Raw genomic sequence first — 19112 nt, 5'->3', positions numbered from 1 at the left:
CTTTTGAAGTTTTGAGGTGGGGACTTTTGGGTCCATTATGTATAGGATTATGTCTTCTGAAAGTAGAGCTAATTTGACCTCATTTTTAATTTTTATTGATTCATTTATTTTTATTTATGTATTAGAGAGAGTGAAAGAGAGAGAGGGAGGGAGAGAGAAAGAGAGATGGAATAGGTGCACCAGGGCCTTTGGCCACTGCAAACCAGCTCCAGATATATGTGCTCCCTTGTGTGCATGTGCAACATGGCACACTTGCATCGCTGTGCATCTGGCTTACGTGGGGTGTGGATATTTGAACATCAGGTCTTAGACTTCACAGACAAGCAACTTAACCACTAAGCTATCTCTCTAGCAGTTGACTTTTTTTAAAAAAACATATTTTATTTATTTTGTAGAGAGTGTGAAAGAGGCAGAGGAATAGAGAGAAGAGAGGGAATGGGCATGCCAGGGCCTCTAGCCACTGAAAATGAACTCCAGATGCATGCTATACCTTCTGCATCTGGCTTATTTAGGAAATGGGGAATCAAACCTGGGTCCTTAGGCTATTCATGAAAGTGCCGTAACTGCTAAGCAATATCTCCAGTCCTAGTCTGACTTCTTCCTTTCCAAGTTGAATACCTTTTTGTTAATTAATTAATTAATTAATTTTTGAGAGAAAGAAGGTAGGGGCAGGGAGAGAACAGGTGCATCAGGGCCTCTAGCCATGTAAATGAATTCCAGATGTATGTGCCACATTGTGCTTCTAGCTTACATGAATACTGGGGAATTGTACATGGATCCCTAGGCTTTGGGAAGCACCTTAAAGAATAAGTCATCTCTATAGCCAGTATCCCTTTTATTTCTTTCTCTTGTAATATTGTGTGGGTTTAAGACATCTACTGTTATTAAGATCCTGTATTTGTTGACTTGCCTTCAACTCATTTATCTTTTTTTGAGATCTCTCTGGTTTTCTTCAATTAAGTTAACCTAGTGACAAAAGCTGTGTGACCTAAGAGATAATTCTGCTCAATTTCATTTATGCAATTGTTGGTTTTTTGATGATTTGCTTCTAGCTTAGCAATTTGTTTTCTGCTCAGTGTCACATGGCTTATTATGTTTTTATTTTGGGATTCAATTTTTGTTGTTTTGTCTGTGTTTTCAATGGAGGCTTCCATGATGGGACTAGGTATCCTTGGTGGAGATCCCTATTTTCTGACTATCTTTTGTTTTTAATTGTGGTCTACCTGTCTTGGGATAAAAGTCTTATTTTACTTAAGGATGAATGAACTATTTGTCCTTGTAGTGTCTTTTTGAATGTTCTGTTTCAAATTTGAAGTGTATTGGTGTAGGATGGAGTTATGTCTGCAGATTCATAGATTGTGGAGGTTCTAAGTGCATCAAGGGTATCTGAGGACCTGGAATATGGGGAACTAACTGACAATTCTGGCCTAGTCACTCCTCACACACACCTTCTAGTAGAGGGGATCCAGGAGTTGGGGACCTAGGAGCCAGTCAATCAGGAAGCTCCAAGAAAAAGTTAATAAGAAAACCAGATTAGGAAATAATTTATAATAAATACTCATATATTATTTTAATAAACTGTTATTTGATATATTAAAGAATTTTGAGCTGGCCTATTTCTTTGGTTTATAGTCTGCTGCTGTATGCTTCCTGTAAGGTAAGCTATGTAAAATCTATGTGTGTTATGGTGTGGATTTTGGACAATAACACCAGTATTCCTAGAGAATAAAGGTTGCTTTTGGCAAGTTCAATGACTTGCATTGTGCTCATTGCTCAGCCACTCATTATATAGATTCCCTCTCAGGGCATTTTCCCTGTTTGTTAGTTATTCTCTCCATCCATAAAATTAAAGGATTTTCAGAATTAAGGAACTTCCAGATCTTTGATTGCATGGGTACAACCACAATTATGGTATAGAATGAGAGAGGAGAAAACATTACCTGAACAACGTTGCTCAAGATAGGAAAATAATGTTTTCCAAATGGTCTTGGAAAGTGTGTCCTGGATAATTTCTGATATATTTATTTACCTGCTGTATTTTACCAGCTCCTACATTTTCCTTCCCTGGAAAAATTAATGTTTCTGTAGATGTGATTTTCCAAAAAGGAAATTAGGTTAACTGTCTGGGGACTAGGTCCCAGTGCTGGTATCAAGACACTATGCCATCTGGAAATGCAAAGGAAGAGGTTGCAATGAGAAAATAGAGAAGAAATCTGCTTGGTTTGGTTCACTCAGGGAGAGCAGGTAGGAAAAAAAGAATGAAGAAACATATGTTTCCTCTTCAAGTGGGAACTGATTCAGCATTTCTGAGTTCATAGAGCAGGTGGAATGAACAAGAGATACATGATGTGACAATAGGCATTAGGGATGTCAGTTGAAGAGAGACATGAACAGTGGATAAAAAAAAATCCCGGCACATTACAAAAACATTTAAAGCCAAAGTGAGTGTGTTTTGTTTAAATAAAATTTGAAGCCTAGAGGTTTTTCCAAGTGTAGTTAATAGTTTCATATGTATAAAAATTAAAATCAATTTATTAGATGAAAATTATAGCTCTTATTCAAATTATTTGATTCTAGGATCCAGAATTCTTTAGTATGTAAAATAAAAGCATAAACCTCAAGACATTTAATCAAGTTCTCATGTATCTTAAAAATGGTTTTATGGGCTGGAGAGATGGCTTAGCGGTTAAGCGCTTGCCTGTGAAGCCTAAGGACCCCGTTCGAGGCTCGGTTCCCCAGGTCCCACGTTAGCCAGATGCACAAGGGGGCGCACGCGTCTGGAGTTCGTTTGCAGTGGCTGGAAGCCCTGGCGCGCCCATTCTCTCTCTTCCTCTATCTGTCTTTCTCTCTGTGTCTGTCGCTCTCAAATAAATAAATAAATAAAAATTTAAAAAAAATGGTTTTAAAGGAAAAATCCATCCATTTGATACTTCATTTCTTTTTCCTTCTTTTTTAAAAATACATATGGGAAATCTTTATTAATAATTTTAAATAAATAGACACCTCCATATAATAGATATCAGCAACTTATAAATACTAAAAGATAGATTCCAAGTCTACATGGGAATAATTATATTCACTATATAATTGAAAATGGAAAGCTGAACTACTTTGGTTAAATTTATTATTTCATTTTTAATAATTTTTAAATTATCTCATTACAAGTAGAAATATTAATCACCAGGTACTCTCAGTCTTCAATAGTAATGTTTGGTCTTAACTAGTACACTGAAATTAAAATTAGATATATTTGTCATTTGACATTGCTTGCAGTTTCTAAAGCACGGTATTTTATGTTACATTTAGTAATAACAATTGCTTGCTGTTCAAGGCATTTATAAGGTGTTAACTATGGAAGGGAGGAGTTGAAATAAGGACAATGCTTTGATCAGTTATTCATTGTAATTGAGAAAATATTCAGTAATATGCTACTTTTAGGAATCTCATATAAAATACCTCATATCTATTTTTGTTTGAATATACTATGTTATATAAAAGGCAGTGTTTGTATATATGTTGGTTGTGCATATAATAGAGGAGACAAAGTCATAAAAGGGGACCTCTACAATAAAACACATTCAACACATTACAGAATAATATGAGGTTAAAAGCAGGTAAGTGATTCTGGAGGCAAACATTTGCTTGTGAAAAATTGCCTGCAGTTATTAGAATAATTCATATGTCAGTAAGTGGTAAGGTTCCACAACACATGCATTTATCAGGTCTTAGGAAATGGGTACTTCAGATGTGCATTTTATCGTATATACATTTTGCATTAAGTTCCAAAAACAGAGGCAAAAATAAAATTGGAATTAGTAAAGTTTTGCAAAACTGAGTGTAGAGTGTGTTTTGGTATTGAAAAAAATGAGATCTATTAAAATAGAGAGAAGGAATTTAGGGGGTGGAGGATTTTAAAACATATCAAAATACCCAGAAAAAATAAGGAAAATTTTCATAGTGATGGATAGTTTTATCAGCCACAAAAACACAGGACAAAGTTCTATAATAAAAGCAGCGTGGTAATGGGGTATGAGTAGCCTCAAAGACAAATAAAATGAAATATAAATAATAAACATAAAACACTAGCAAGTAGAAGCCCATTTATATTGGCATCTGCTGAGGCAACTGATTAGTCACTTTGAAAAGCATGTGCTGAGAGCCATAGCTCATGCCTCACATGTGATTAGAGTTCACAACAATACATCTGCATTCCAAATATAACAACAACTAATCTTTTCTATAATGTGGACCAATGAAAATGCTCCTTGTCTATGGCCATGAAGCATAAGCAATGGAAATATATTGATAAATCTGAGTGCATATTTTAAAAGAACTTTTACATTGCAAAAAGTAAGAAGATGAAATGATATGTACAGTTGGGAAATATCATCCATACAATATCAAGAAGGAAGTACTTATGTGAGAGAGCCTTCAAGTTGTGGGGAATTTCCCACCATCTTCAGGAAGACTCCATTCTCTTTGTTGATTGAATTACCAACAGCCTCTTCATATAAGAAAGAAAGACTATGTATGTAAAATGTTTTGGGAGAATAGGAAAACAAGAATTGGATATGTTTGGGAAAATTAAATTTTCTTTATTGGAGGGTGTGTACTTATCAAAGGCCTTTGAGAAACAGAAGCAGTAGGATGGATATATATTCTAACAGGCCCTAATTGGGTTAGCTTACATGATAGGGGATGGATGATCAAACAATGCCTATCTGAAGACTGGATGTGGGGAGAACCCACTAGTAGTTTAGGCTGAATGACACAGCAGTCATAGTTGCACTCTGAAAGCCTGGAGGATTCTTGCAGAGAGTATCTGGTATGCAGTGCATGTTCAAAGGCTGATGAAGCTGAGTTCCAGTGTCTCTGGTTAGCAGCAACAGGGCAGATAGATGTAATCACCAATGAGCAGTATGGAGAAGGCTATGTGTTCTTTCAGAGCTTCTTTATATATCATGTACCAATAGAAGGGCTGCCTTAAAACACAACAAAAAGAAAGAAAATCAGACAAATACAAGGGTTGCTAGAGCTATAAAGAGATGAAGACTTGAGAGTTAGTTGTTTCCTGAATGACATTTGAGATGGGCGGTATTGCTGCTGAATAGTCCAGTTATGACAGTGAGATGAGAGAGCAATTAGGTGAACCAGCTAGATTCTTTGTCACAAGATTTTGTCTCTAGGCAATAGGAGGGAATCACCAAAATCGTATGTAAGAGAATAGATGTTTAGAATTTCCTTTTGGCCTGCAGTAAATGTAATATATTTTAAGGTTGTAAATTATTCCATAGATAACTCATGTCTGACTTGTGTGATATCCTGATGACTTGATGACTCATATATTATATCAACATCACCAGTATATTAAATACATCAATGTTACTAACTTGAATCTGGGTACATAGAGGCTTCATTTTGTAAGAAAGTTACAAAACCATGGTTAATATGTTGGTCAGTTGAATTAAAATTAAGAACAGAAGCACAGTTTGGGTTAGAGTCAAGGACTACTGATGATGGTTCAGTCTGATTTTCTCTAACAAGTGCAAAAAACTAAATGTATGAATGAAAATACTAGATAGTTTTATTGTAAAGTCATTTTAATTATAGTCTTTACATATAATGAATATATGTATTTTACAGTGCTAATTGTTAAGCACTTTCAAAATCATGAGAGTTATTATATTCAGTGTCAACACAGAAAGAACAACTTGGTAAATTTATTTTACCAAACAACAATAGCCATGACACTTACTGAAATATTTTTCTTTTACTTTTAGTTGCAGTGGGTTTGTAGTTTTTATTTTTATTTTTTGTTTTTGTTGTTCTTAATTTTATAAAGTAGTGGAAGGTTGCTCACAATAGAAAAAAAAATAGGTAACTTACTTGCACAGTACTTTGGGTTTTCTTCTTATTTTGTTTTAGTCCTATACAAAGCGAATATTTACTGTCTATTGATATCATAGGAGTAACTCTAGTGGGAATATACAGTAGCCATTTATTCAATAGAAATAAGAGGCAGAGTCACATTTACTTTTTTTATAACTCAGATGTGAGCTGGATATACTTTTATAAAGTCAACACAAAATCAGGTTAAACTATAATAGAATCATTCACTACAAGTCCAGAGCCCTTCCAATATTGATTCAGTTCTTCATACAGCATCCAGTTAGGAAATTACTTTGTGGCTTCTTTCTCTGCTTCTCATAGAGTAGGCTTGCACCTAATTTTGGCTTCTCCCTCAAGATGGAGATTGAGAAATGAAACCACTAGTGGAATGCCTCTGTTAATAGCCCATATTTGGAGGGACAATAGAAAAGTTGATGAGGTTTCATTGTAAATCTGTAGCCAATCCCAACCTTAGATATAACTTACCCTTATATGTCCTCCATTTTCAGATCAGTGAAGTTTACAGGCCTTTTTAGCTTCATAGCACTTTATATCATTTCCCCCTGTGTTCACCCCTTCCTGAGCTTCCTTACCTCACCTTTACATTTCTGGAGAGAAGCAAAAATTCCTCTGCCTCATTCATTCAAAGAATTTAGTTATTTCATCTGTTATAGGAACACATACCTTAATGTTGATGCCTTCCTACCCATGTGAATTCTCAAGAAATTCTTCTTTGGGAAGACAGTTTTTTCCCTTTATTTTTCTGATAGACTAAAATATTCAAATTAATTTGATTAGAATCCCATCTGAACTTAGCATAAATACACAAGACTCTTTTCAACATAGTCACTTTGGAAACTCTATTGTTTATACCAATGCTTTTACTCCAGTGAATAGATTGTTTTGTTTGTTTCCCTTGGGTTTATTATGGTGTCACATGCCTACTTTTATGAAGTACTAAACTAATTAAAAATGACAAAACACTAATTATATTTAAAAAAATACCCTTCATTAGTCCCAAGATACTTTGTAAAATAAGTTCTTAAGAGTTGACTGTTCCTTCTAAAATCTCATGTCTACAAGTGAAAATCTAAGGGCACAGGTGATCAGGAATAAAAACTATAAACTTGTCTTTTTTCACATTCATTTGAATACTGAATGAATATTCACTAGATAGATAGATTTTATTTTCATTGCCTTCTCTATATTTTCAAATTCAAATAAGACAACTATGTCAATATGCAGTTAAAACACAGAAATAATGAACCCTTCATACATTAAATGTACATTAAAGCTCTGCATGTATTGTCTCCTTTAACCCTCCCAATTCTGAGGTAGATTCTGTTATTTTACCATCTTATAGATAAGCAAACTGAGTAGCAGACAATTAAAAATAAAATAATAATGATGAAATTGTTCAAGTCTATGTGTATCCTGCCCCATATGAGCTCTTAGATGCTCCTTTTGTCTTTTGACCTTGGATGTTTCTAAGCACCAAGCTTTGATGGACACTTATTGTTTTAAACATTAGCATTCTAGTAATTACTATGTTAAGTTTTTCCGTATCTAAGTCCTATTTATTTGTAAGTAAATGAAGATAATTTACCACTTTATTTGCCATGAAGTTTAATTAAGATAAGATATATCACTATTCTCAGAAGTATTCTCCCTATTAGGGTAAAATCAAAATCTTATTCCATCAGCAAAGAAGGAGAATAACAACTTTTTAAAATAAAAAAAACATTATTTGGAACTTTAAAATATGAGCATACTGCAAATTGGTTGCCTTCCCATCAGATATTCTTCTTTTTTCCTTCTCTCCCTCACCCCTGTTTCACCAGCAGCCTCCCCAGTGGAAGGATTTACAATCATTATGAAGTCATGAATGCATCTGCCCATTCCTGTGAAGAAGATAGTGCCTCCTACATTTTTTTCTGCCCTTCCTCCAGGTTCCCTGAGGCTTGGAGACTGTGTTAAGAAACTCTGTTACTGTTGAGCTTTCAACAGCCTCTTATTTTATGCTTTGATGAATTTTGAATATCCTGTGTCTATGATCATCTACTTAAGAAGGTTCTGTAGCTAGCCATGACAGCATCATTCATATCTAATCCACTACTTCCTTTGGTTTGTTTCCTGGACCCTGGCTGATATGACAGAAATGACTCATCTCATGCTAGGCATTTGGCTTTCTCTTCACATCATTATGCTGGGTCATGGGTCTCCCTGTTATTCACTGTAAGTTCTCAAACCAAAAGTGAGAGCAACATTTGATTAATGGGGTTAAAACATATACCTTAAGAACTTCTTTATTCATGGATATGCTCTCTTTATTTAAACAATGAAGAGTAAAACTTGCCTTTAGAGTATTTGACTTTCAAAATCACAAACTCTGATTTGGTTCTCAGTAACAGGTATGAATTTCCTTCTACTGAGTAGGCCTCATATGCACTCAGAGAACAGTTGATTACCCCCATAGCTTGTGTATTACTATTACAGCAATAGGTTGATCTTGCCTGCCTTGATTTTGTAGCTTGCAGGATACTCTGCTTGTTCTTTCTGTTGGTGACCTTCATCTCCTAGAAGCTCACATAGCACTTTACAATACTATGGTAGCTAGCCAGAAGAGAGGCAGCTTCCATGTCAGTTCCTGCTTGATTTCTCAATGTAGTAACTAAGTGCTTTACTAATAGCCTGCTTTTTTGAGGTGCCATACAGTCCCTCCTTACCAAGAATTTACCTTTAGGGATAATTCCATTCCGGCACTAGAATTTACTAGTAACAGTTTATGATTATAGGATAAAACATCTCTAGTTCAGTGGAGTATCCCCACCCACCCTATCTCTTTTCCTCTCTCTCTTTCTAAAAGAGGTATATCTTTTAATTAGCTAACAATATACCAATACATGCCATTATTAGTTTTGTGCCTTCTGCCTTCCCCTCACTCCCTTACTCCTATGCCCCTTATTCCCTTCCATTTCTTGTATTTCATCCTCCTACTTGCTTATCTACCATTCAGCCCTCTAGTACCTCCAGTCCCCATTTTAGCTTTCTAACTAGTAATACTTATGCTTACTAAAACTTATTAGCAAATCAAACTATTTTATGTTGTAATCTCCATATGAGGGAGAACATATAGTTTTTGTCTTTTTGTAACTTTGCTTAGTATAAATTAGGATAAAATTTTACAGGTCTATAATTTTTCTGTGAATTTCCTGAATTGGTTTTTCCTTACAATTGAATATAACCCCTTATGTATATGAAACAAATCATCATTACCCATTCATTAGTTAATGGGCATCTGAGCTGTTTCCATTTCCTAGCTATTGTGAAGAGGGAAGTAATAAACATGGCTGAACAAGTATCTCTGTAATGAGGTAAAAAGTCTTTAGGGCATATTCACAGAAGTGGAATGTCTGGGTCATATGGTAAATCTACTTTTAGATTTCTTAGTGACCTCTATTACTGATTTCAATAGTAGCTATACAGGTTTACACTCTTATCAACAGTTTTTTTTCTCAACATCCTTGGCAATATTTGTTGTAATTTTATTGTTTGATGAAAGTCATTCTGACTGGAGTGAGATGGAATCTAAAGTTGATTTGTATTTCACAGACAGAAAGATCAAGAGTAACAACTTTTGTAGCTTGAAACCTAGTTTCCCCACTTAAAAGCAAGTTATTCACTAATCCTTTAGGATTCTTTATGTATCAAATAGGAGTCATGATAAATAGTTTACTAAGAATTATTTGAGGATTATTGCTCCTACCTACATAACACCATCAGCCTGTTGTTAATTTACAAAGTCCTTTTTTTGCACTAAAATAATGTAGCTTGACACACTCTTAATGTCTTGTAGAGTAAAGGCAAAAATAGATTCTTATAGAGACCTAAATTTAATTGGAATAAGCCAAATCTTTCAATGTAGATACCTCATTGGAATTTGGCAAAGTATATCAAGGATTTGGTGACAAAAAGAGAACAGTTTTATACTCTTTATATAATCAAGCATGTTGGGCTGGAGTGATGGCTTACAGTTAAGGCACTTACGTTCAAAGCTTATGGACCCAGGTTTGGTTTCCCAGTATCCACATAAGCCAGCTGCACAAGGTAGCACATGCAACTGGAGTTCGTTTCAGCTGCTAGAGGCCTGTGCATGCATGGCCATTCTCTATCTATTTGCCTTTCTCTCAAAAAATAAATAAAATATAATTGAGGATGCTGCCCAGTTAATTGATCCTCCTGATTAGGAGATGGAGCTTGTTTGAGGGGTTCCTCTTTTTGACATGTGTTTTCTGGAAGTCCTGTGTATGTTATGTATACATGTGTATAATTAAAGGCAAATGTGTCACAGCACTTTTCAGAGGACAGGCTCACATGTGGATTCTCACTTTGTTTAGGGCAGCCTGTCTTTTTGTTAACTGCCACACTCATCAGACTGGCTGTCCATTGATCTTTCAGGTGATTCTCCTGTCTCTGCCTTCCTTCTTTCCATAACTATGCTGGGATTACAGAAACTTGTATTACAGCATCTGGCCTTACATTGGTTCTGGGAATTTAAACTCAGATACTCATGTTCACATGGTAGGTGCTTTATCCACTGAGACATCTCGCTAGTCTTAATTCTGGAAGTTGTTAATGCATGAAATGAAGTTATGATATTTATGAACTTGGAGCTTTATGTCATATTTTCTGATAGGCTATGTGATTGCCAATCAGAATAAAAACTAACCTACATAAAGTCCACAGTACAATGCTTGGTATCTCCTTAGTAAATAGATAAATGTGAGTAACTTACCAGCATTTCTATTATTATGTAATTCTTAAATCGTGTGTGACTGGTGAGGGGTATGGCCTGAACCTGGCTAACAACTTTGAGATCTGGTAATCCTTAAGTGGTATATCAAGTGCTGCAAGAAATGCTGGTTAGATGATAACAAAGCAGTGCAAGTTGTGGTTAGTTAGATCTTGGTTATTCAGGTGAGATTAAAAGCATTTAGGGTGGTATTCCCATAGACACATATTGTATATTCAAAGAGAAATAAGAAGCAGAGCTCTCAGCAGGCAGGCAGACATAAACCTCTAGGTTCTTAAACGAAATATCTTCAGCAAACATAAATGCTAGAAAACAAGAAAATATGACAGTGGACATCCAGAGCCAATGAAAGAAATTTGGAAATAGGGAAACACATGATTTAGAATGGTTGAAAGAAAAAAAGGCAGGACTCCCTTCCCACTGACTGAAACTATTTCTTTACTGGATGAGGCAACTGGATCTACAGCCTGGATAGTCTGGACCCTAGATCCAGCAACAACACTGCCTTGGAAGTGGGAGTTAGATGGAGATCAAACTACAGGAACTAAGGGGAAAAGACAAGTGCCTTTAACCTCGCTAATGCCATAATCCTTCTTGCAGAAAGTTCTGCCCATACAGCTTTAGAGAGTTATCTAATATGTAAGAAAAGTCTTATAACCTAAGAATGTTATGATAATAAGCCATATTCACATAATTCCTTGATAATTTCATTTATTGTCTTCCAAAATTTTACATATATATTTTAGCGAATTTACTATATTTAGATGATGTAGTAGAGAAATTGTACATAGATCCCAAATAAAACACTGAAGACAGACCCCAGGCCACCCAGAAACAGGTTTTGTTTCAGTATTTCCAAACTGGAGTTATGTTAATTAGGAGTGAGAAGCATGGATTAGAATAGATTTTTTAGCAAACCCATCTTCTTTACCTCTTTCCTTTTCTCTCGTTTTGCTGTTTTACTTTTATGGCTCTAGATACTTGAAAAGCAAGAATCAACTGAAGGCTTATGAAAGTACATAAAAGTTTATATTTATGCAACTCAACTTCAGATTATAGCAATGTAGAAAGAGATGTGATCAGGAGTTTATCTGATAACTCACATAACACTCTGACTTAGCATGAAGTTTTCATTCATTCAATTCCATATTAAATATATTTCCATGGCACATAGAATTATAGAATCTGGAAAAGCTGAAATGAGTACTATAAACATTCTATCTTTAAAGAATCTACTATTCTATTGACTTTATTTGAATCTACTATGAAAATAAAATACATAAAATGGAATGGGACATAGGAGACAAGGGATGAATAATTTTGTGTTAGATTTTAGGATAGTGAATGAAATTCTCCAGCATTTCATTCCCTATTCCCTACAGCAGTGTTACTATGGTACTATTTCAAAGAGAATTCAAGAAGTAAAGATATTGTTCAGTCACATGCTGGTCAATGGATCTAGCCCGAATGCCATAAAAATATTGAAAAAAACAGATGGAACAGAGGGGAAGACTGATGGGAAGTAGGTTACAGATGACAAAAGCATGTATTGAGATTTGAAAAGAACGGTTTTGGGGCAGGTAAATAACAAACTACTTTCATGCAAATTACTTGATTTTTCACAATGGGATTTGCTTTAACAGACTTACAACATTATATATCAAAACCTATATTTCAACCTATAGAAATCTATACAAAATTAAGTGCTATATTTTACTGGGGACTTCAAGCTGGTCACTATTATGGAAGCCCTATTTTCCTGTTGCCCAGGCTTGATTTATATGGTTGTATTAGAACAAGGTGAAATCGCTGTAAATATGCAGATAGGGAAAGAGAAAGCACGGCTAATTCTGTAACTCTCCTAGCTCTGAAAAATAATAAATCTAAAGAGGACTTGTATTACAAATCCTTATCTTGATTACTAGTATTAATCTTCATTGGTTGAGGCAGTGAAAGGTAACCACTGTCCCCTGAGCAACAGTCTAGCCAGTCATGCAAGCTGTAGTTTTGACAGCCTTTGTTTGGAGTCCTAAATGGATGGTGTCTGACTAAACCACTGTGTAATTATGGATCCTCTGTGATTTCACAATCCCATCTTCTAGTCCATATTCCTTTCTTTGATGTATCATGTTGTGTTCAGTAGCTTATCTGAGAGCATCAATAAGCCTTTGAAAAGGATAAAATCAAATTGTAACAGTTTATGTTCCCATAATGTGTGCATAGGCAAGGGAAAGATGGTAAATAGGTATATTGTCTCACATATTTCCATGTCGCAGGCACTGGAAACATGACAGTACCCTCATTTATCACCATATCACAGCAGGATGGTTCAATATTTTTTCTTGTAGTTATACATCTGCAATGAAGAGACAGATGCCTGAGCATCAGAATACATCCATATAACAGAAAAGTTTGTGACTCCACAATCCTACAATTGCAGGAAATAGTACTGAGAAATGAATTTTATTATATAAAATGTTGATATGTGTAAAATAAAGCCTTTACACTTAAAAAATACTCTGAAGTAATGCTACATTGCTCAACATATATTTTACCAAGTGGTTGTTTTTTACATCCATCATTGATTTTTTTAAATGAGTTACTGATGGTCATGCCCCAGAAATTTTAATCAGCATCTCTGGGACTGAAAGGCACACACCAACATTACTGTGACAGTATAATTCCGACATTCATTCTATACTAAGAATCACAAACACAGCTTTATAAAATTAAAAGGAAATAAACTTTTACTTCTTTTCAGATACCATGTCACAATGCAAATTATATATGAAATGCAGTCAAACTAAAATTTATGAGGTCACTGTAATACCATATTTCAGTAATTTGCTTTTGACTAATGGATATCAGTTTCTGCTTTTGCCTGCCACTTTTTTTGTTGTTGTTGTTTGTTTGTTTTTTGTTTTGTTTCTTGGTTTTCCGAGGTAGGTTCTCACTCGGACCTAGGCTGACCTGGAATTAACTATGTAGTCTCAGAGTGGCCTTGTCCTACCTCTGCCTACCGAGTGCTGAGATTAAAGGCGTTCACCACCACAGCCGGCAACCTGCCTCTTCTAATAGTAAAGTTAACTACATATATTTTGGTTAAAAAAATGGCAATTTTTTAAACCAATTATATTTAGATGTTTATAAAGTAAAACAATGACTTGGTATGCAGTGTTCCTAAGAGGGAGTTTAGTTGCTAGGTGAGTAATTTAAGTGAAATTTAAAGTAATTTAAATGAAAGTTGACTTTTTCCTCACCTATAGTATGATTGAACCCAAGGCTTTATAGGCTAGGCAAACACTATACCACTCAATTATGCCCAGATTTCTCAAAGTTTGCTTTCAACATTTAAATATAATGAAATAGTCCTAGGGAAATGGTTATTTTTCATTTTGTATAAAGATAAATGTTTGAATTTAAGATTAATACTCATTTGTATGTTATGTTTCCCTGTATATTCTGAGTAATAAAATAAAATAGCAATATTTTATAGTCAATACAATTTAATATGAAATACAATATATATGACAATATTAGGTAGAATTCATTACTGCTACTAACATATAACAATAAAGTATTTTACTTATTTATTAGTAATTTACTCATAGTGATGAACTATCTGGATGTTTTAAGCTGCACTTTCTGTAAAGTCAGACTAAAAATACATGAACTCTGAAACTCTTTACAATTAACTGCTAGAGATCCTAAGCTCTACTGTGTAGACAAGTGGATATATTCTTCATAATTTGTTTATGACCTATGAGATTGCCTTCTTTAATCCAATTACGTAAAAGTCATAAGAACTGAGGTGGAAGGAGTAGAGTTATTATTACCACAAAATGAAAATTGTTTTTCATGTGTCAGGGAGGGGAGATTATTATCCATGTTTTATCTTTATTTAATAATTTTAAGTACTTATCTTAATTTTTCCAAATTGATTCATTCATTTACTTATTTGGAAAGATTATTGGAGCTCAAATTCTTAAATCATTATTTTTTAAATAATACTTAAATAATTTTTCTATACTAAATAAAAATAAATTCATCTCTTTAGTTATCTTTTTTAAAATTTTTACATGTGTTAAATTTCTGTGAGCTTTAGAATCAGTAGTTATGGTCAGGATCTACCATTTGGCAGTAGATAGTTTCACGTACTTCCTTTTAAATTGTTTTCCATGCATGTGTATGATACTTGTGTGTATGTTTGACAGCAAACAGAAAACACAGCATTCTTGTGGAGGTCAGAAGATGACACAGATTGTTGTTCCTCTTTTTTCATCTTCTTTGAGGCAGATTTTCTTGCCCCCTGTTACAAATGCCTGATTTAAGAAACTTTTAGCTTTTGGGACTCTCCTGTTTCCACCACCTTACTGTAGAAGGACTGGAATTGCAATCCTTACTATAGCATCAAGCTTTACATGCGTCCCAAACTCAGGGACTTATTCTTCAAATACTTTACCTACTGAGCCATCTCCCCAGCACAAGCAACTGTCTTAAGCATGTGTGAATGTGGTCTTAGCAGCTCAATCAGTTATTGTTTCATTCATGTTTACATACAAAATTCTCCTTATACCACATATACTGAGTTCAATTAGCAATCAATATGTCTTCATCAATATCATATTATGACTCAGTCATAGAACAAGAATCATTATATGATAGGAAAGATAGGACCATCAAAGTTAAATTTCATATGATAAATCAGAAAAAAACGTTATTTTTGGAGAAATCACTGTAATTCCCTATGTTTGGCAAATCATCACCTGAGCAGTTTGCATAGCTATCCTTCTTACATCAACCAGGAGTGTTGGCAGCAGTGTTGGTACCTTCAAGGATCTTATTAGAGATGTATACTCTTTGGCTCATCCCACATCTATTGAATCAGAAGCTGCATTTTAATGAGAACCCTGTACAATTTATTTGCACATTAGTGTTTGAAAAGCACTTTATACAAGTCTATGAAAAACTTGATAGCACCAAGGAAGGAACTCACAAGATGAAACTCATATTTTGGTGCTGAGAATGATTTAAAATAAGAAAATGACTTTTAGGAGAGGTGAAAGACACAAAAACCACTAGAAATAATTTAACTTTTTCCAGCTTCTAACTGTTATACTACTAGTTTATTAGTACACAGTCTAGGAAATGGTGTTTTTAAGCTAGCTTTGTTGAAGTGTACTCATCAAATATAATTATATAAAGTGTACAAAACAATGTTTTGATACACATATATTCTAAAGCAATTATAATCAAATTAATTAAAATATCTGTGTACTCATATCATAATGATATTTGGTGGTGAGACAATGTGAAAGCAAATCTCTTAGTAAAAATCAAACACAGAATGCATTATTGTTGGTGATATTTCTCATACTTTACATGAGATCAGTAAAGATTACTTATACCATGTAAATGAAGCTGTTTTTATTGATGAAAGAATGCTTATGAAGAAAGAACAAAAGAAATGGACAAATAAATTAGCTACATTTTATTTTTAGGCTGCATTCAATAAGGTCAAGGAATTTTCTGTACATAGAGCTGATAACTACATTAATAATAAATCAATTCATTATGTAATGCATATAAGACATGTAAAATTAATACTTTAAACCACAAAATAAAGCTTGATGAAAGTAGCTTAAAGGGCTGGATATAAATACGTTCTCTTGTTTTGCTATTGGTAGTAGTAGTTAAAACAGGGTTTCAGTCTATGGATTAGCCAGGTTTGGAAGCCAGTGTATATTATAGCCCAGGCTTGCCCAAAATGCATGCAATCCCATAGATCAGGCCTCAAAAATGTTGGGATTACAGGCATGATTTACATGCTTAGCTACTTTCATTTTGTAAAACTATTTAATAATATGTTTATATTTTCTTTGTTGACATTTAGAGTAAAATCAGAAAATCTTGGTTGCTTTTTAAGAAGTGTTATTACCTTTATTTGCTTGTTAGGTCTTGTGCTTTGTGGCTTTTGAATGCTGGAGCCTATTTTGTCTTTATTGATGACACAAGTGGCTTTTCTAACACCAGCATTTTTCTACTGTTGTATAAACAAATGTTTGTCTATCAAAGAAGCACATACTAAGGCTGGAGAGATGGATTAGTGGTAAAGCCACTTGTCTGCAATGGCTAAGGACCTAGGTTCTATTCCCAGTACCCACATAAGCCAAATGCACAAAGTGGTACATGTATGTAGAGATAATTTTCAGAGGATAGAGGCCTTGGCACACATTCTCTTTCTCCCTCTCTCTCTCCCTCCCTCTCAATTTGCCTATTTGTCATTCTTTCTTCTTCCCCTTCTCAAGTGAATAAATAAAATATTACAAAAGAGGCACATATTAAGCAGGTTATACTTGAGATATATGTGAATTCTTATTTATATTTGTTGATGATATCATGATATTTTAGATTGTTTTAAAAGATGTTTTCTTTATAAAATGTAGTTATTTTATATTTTATAAATTGGCATATTCTTAATTATCACACAATCTGGAAGTTACCAGTACAATTTAAATTTTTACTGTCCTCCTCTCCTATTCCTCTTTTCCCTGTCTTCACCATTCCCCTTTCCCCTGTATCACATGCATCCTTTGACCCTTACCTTTCTCCCAGTTTGTTTAGCTTATATATTTATGTTCACATTTTTAATATTTATTTATTTATTTATGAGAGAGAGATAGAAAGTGGCAGAGGAGAGAGAAAGAGAAAATGGACATTCCAGGGCCTCTAGCCACTACAAACAAACTTCAGATACATGTCCCACCTTGTGCATCTGGTTTGCAGGGTTCTGGGAAATCCTTTGGCTTTAGCCTTGCAGGCAAGCACCTTTACCACTCAGCCAGCTCTCCACCCCCTATGTTCACTTTGATTATGGCTCAGTGGGAGATTTCTCCATTGTATCTTTAGCTTCACTTTTTAGTGTCTTGAAGTTTTCACTGAAGAGATTTTTTCACATATTTCACATATTAGGTTTATTCTAAGTATTTAATTTTTTATTGACTATTGTGAATGGTGTTTTTTTTTTTTTTTGACTTCTTTCTCTGCAAGTTCATTGTAGGTGTATATGAAAGCCAATGCCAGGGCCTCTTGCCCCTGCAAGGGAACTCAAGCTATATAGATGCATATACCACTCTCCACAGCCTTACAACTTATTTTGATTGACCTCCTTCACCGGGTCACATTGGGACTGTTTCTAATCCACTATCTAACCCAGAAATATTCACAGATGATTAAAATCCCAACAGGCACATAGTTTCTTTTTGTTATAAGCCTTCATTTCTTACATTTAATTTAATGTTTTTCCATTAACATGTAAAAGAAACTAAATTTTAACAATGCTGCATTATGTAATATATTTGGTCTTCATAAGTGGCAAGAGGTTTTTTGTTCATTTTATTTATGAAACTGTTCTTTTGGTATTTTCTAGCTCATTACAATACTTTACATTAAAAATAGCCCAAGGTGAAAAAACTTTTATTCCTGCTCCAAACATCCTGTGACACGTTCTATAGTATGCAGTCATAATGATTTAAAATTACATGACTTAAATGTCTGCATGTTGACAAGTTGACAGAGGAAATAGCCACCTGCACACTAAATTTGGAAATATCTACGTAGAGTAGTGCATACATTATTTATCCAAACATACCATTTGACGTCACTGTTAATAGGCCAATATCTGAAATTCTTGGGATTTGCAAGTGAATTTAAATGCTTTTTTTCAAAATAGTAATTTCTAAAAATAATGACAGTCTCTTACTGAACAATGTGTTCCCGAGGCCTGGACTAATGGAGATACCAGTTCCTATCCCAGATATAGCTAACTAGACCTGGTCCTTAACAAATCCTCAGGACTTCTCTGTGCATATTAAAGTTTAGGAAGCACTTGTAGTCTTTTTCATTTCTTTATCTCTGGGCTATTGGTAAATGTTCTCACCTTTCCTTGCTAATAGTCCTGGTTTATAAAATTCTCAAAGTGACTTGAAGTTATATATGATTTGATTTTAGAACAGAAAAATAAAAATGATTTCCATTTTACATTTTCTAAAACTCCATGGATCCATGTCTACTTAGGTACTTATAACTCAATTGTTTCTTTATAAAACAAAGAATAAAAATTGCATACATTAAATGAATTCATTGGACCCAGTTGTACCTAGCCTTTGTTCTTTTCTTCTTCTCTCTCTCTTTTTTTTTTTTGATAGTCTGCGAATGTAATTTTAGCTTTTTTAGATTTTTGTAGACTTATAGAAGTCATGTTGCTATGTTCCTTGTAGGAGTTACAATAAAATATTAGTAATTATGCTTATTTAATTTTCAAAAGGCCAAGTGATCACTCACAGCTCTTTAAAGAGAAAAATTACTTTATATTCATAAAATATTTCCTTGGTAAGGGGCTTTCAACTGT

At 34.3% G+C, this 19112-nt stretch overlaps 1 protein-coding gene across 1 annotated transcript in view; it reads left to right on the top strand.

The window, feature by feature from the left end:
- Galnt13 (polypeptide N-acetylgalactosaminyltransferase 13) overlaps positions 1-19112 on the top strand; it is a 519646-nt gene that overhangs the window by 295579 nt on the left and 204955 nt on the right. The window lies entirely within an intron of this gene.

Source organism: Jaculus jaculus, chromosome 4 (genome assembly GCF_020740685.1).
Source record: "Jaculus jaculus isolate mJacJac1 chromosome 4, mJacJac1.mat.Y.cur, whole genome shotgun sequence".
NCBI classification, from domain to species: Eukaryota; Metazoa; Chordata; class Mammalia; order Rodentia; family Dipodidae; genus Jaculus; species Jaculus jaculus.
The sequence above is the reverse complement of the archived record's forward strand: the minus strand, read 5'-3'. Positions and strand labels throughout refer to the sequence as shown.